Genomic DNA, 2500 nt, shown 5'->3' with positions numbered 1-2500 from the left:
ACAAAATGGATTTTTCACTGCTCTTTTAGATATTTTATACATGAAATTTAATAAACAAATAAATATAAATGATAAATTAATGATATATTTTTTTTAAATGTTCCTTTCAATTTTCACTAATTTCCTACCAATTTTCATAACCATGTGATGTTTATAGCTCAACAAATAGACCAATATGACTTATCGATGAATTTTTTATGATCTTCTACAAAAAATATTATAAAAAATAGTAAACAAAGTTGAAGTGATCCAATCTCTTGCCAAGACATTCTATGCATTTAGCTAAGCCTTTTGAAATTGATTTTGTACAAAAAATTCAACACGATGGATTTTTCACGATATTTTGAATTTATTGATTTTTTAATACTAAAAAATTAATAAAAAAATATATATAAATGAGAAATTAATGAAATTTTTTTTAAAATGTTCCTTTGAATTTTCTCTAATTTCCTACCAATTTTCATAACCATATGATGTTTGTAGCTCAAGAAATAGCCCAGTATGACTTTTCGGGGGGGGGGTCATGTCTCCTTCTGGAAAAGTGCAAAAAGCTTAAGAGCTACCTTGAGGGAGGGGGTGGCTACCTTGGTTGGGTGGCACAGATGGGCACCCAAGCGCTGCACACGGTGCATGCGTGTGGGCAATGTGCGTGCATAATAAGACCATTACACACGAGAAAACCGTCCGAAGGCACGTTGGTCCCATCTTGTGCACCTCTTGTGCGGTAGAGTAGCCACCCATGGCGGCCATGTGTGCTATGGTGCAGCCACGTGGTGCAGCCTTATGTGCTGTGGTGCAGTTATGTTGGGCATCGTTGTGTGCTGTGGTGTAGCCATGTTGTGCAGCCCTATGCGCTGTGGTTTAGCTGTGTTGGGCATCGTTGTGCACTGTGATGCAGCCACGCTGAGCAGATGTGCGCTGTGGTGCAGCCACATTAGGCAAATATGTGCGGTGTGGTGCAGGCACGCTAGCCTGGTGTGCGCTGTGGTGCAGCCGCATTAGGCAACTTTGTGCGCTGTGGTGCAGCCACGCCTAGCAGACGTGCGCTGTGGGGCAGCCACGTTAGGCAACTTTGTGCGCTGTGGTGCAGCCTCGCTTAGCAGACGTGCGCTGTGGGGCAGCCACGTTAGGCAACTTTGTGCGCTGTGGTGCAGCCGCGCTTAGCAGACGTGCGCTGTGGGGCAGCCTCGTTAGCCAAATTTGTGCGCTGTGGTGCAGCCACGCCTACCAGATGTGCGCTGTGGTACAGCCACGTGAGGCAAATATGTGCGCTGTGGTGCAGCCGCGTTATGCAACTTTGTGCGCTGTGGTGCAGCCATGTTAGCCAAATTTGTGCGTTGTGGTGCAGCCACGTTAGGCTGATGTGCACTGTGGTGCAGCCGTGTTAGGCAACTTTGTGCGCTGTGGTGCAGTCACGTAAGCCAAATTTGTGCGCTGTGGTGCAGCCACGTTGGGCATCCTTGAGGGGCAGCCTTGTGCACTCGCATATGGTGGTCCCCGCCCGCCCCCCCCCCCCCCCTCCCCCCTCCCCCCAATGTTCGTCTCCCAGATGATTTGTTGCTACCTTGGTTGATTGTCGGCCCAGGGTGAGGTGATGGCCTAGGTGGGGGCTTGGACCTATTTGTGTCCTTGGCTCGTGCCGCAAGGTGGGTGGGGGCTTGGACCTATTTGGGTCCCTGGTTCTTGCCACAAGCATTGCCTCACGTGGCCCGACTTTTGACGGGGTTTTATCAAATCGCACCATAGGCGATGTCGCATGTTTTTCAAAACAACCTGATGCATAACGATGTGTTGCCTTCCAGGGGGGTTTTGCGCTACCTTGGTTGATTGTCGGCCCAGGGTGAGGTGATGGCCTAGGTGGGGGGTTGGACCTATTTGTGTCCTTCGCTCGTGCCGCAAGGTGGGTGGGGGCTTGGACCTATTTGGGTCCCTGGTTCTTGCCACAAGCAGTGCCTCACGTGGCCCGACTTTTGACGGGGTTTTGTCAAATAAGACCACAGGCGATGTTGCATGTTTTTCAAAACAACCTGATGCATAACGATGTGTTGCCTTCTAGTGGGGTTTTTGCGCTACCTTGGTTGATTGTCGGCCCAGGGTGAGGTGATGGCCTAGGTGGGGGGTTGGACCTATTTGTGTCCTTCGCTCGTGCCGTAAGGTGGGTGGGGGCTTGGACCTATTTGGGTCCCTGGCTCTTGCCACAAGCATTGCCTCACGTGGCCCGACTTTTGACGGGGTTTTGTCAAATAAGACCACAGGCGATGTTGCATGTTTTTCAAAACAACCTGATGCATAACGATGTGTTGCCTTCCAGTGGGGGTTTTGCGCTACCTTGGTTGATTGTCGGCCCAGGGTGAGGTGATGGCCTAGGTGGGGGGTTGGACCTATTTGTGTCCTTCGCTCGTGCCGCAAGGTGGGTGGGGGCTTGGACCTATTTGGGTCCCTGGCTCTTGCCACAAGCGGTGCCTCACGTGGCCCGACTTTTGACGGGGTTTTGTCAAAT

This window comes from Telopea speciosissima, unplaced genomic scaffold, assembly GCF_018873765.1.
Source record: "Telopea speciosissima isolate NSW1024214 ecotype Mountain lineage unplaced genomic scaffold, Tspe_v1 Tspe_v1.0044, whole genome shotgun sequence".
NCBI lineage: Eukaryota > Viridiplantae > Streptophyta > Magnoliopsida > Proteales > Proteaceae > Telopea > Telopea speciosissima.
Note: the sequence above shows the minus strand (reverse complement) of the source record.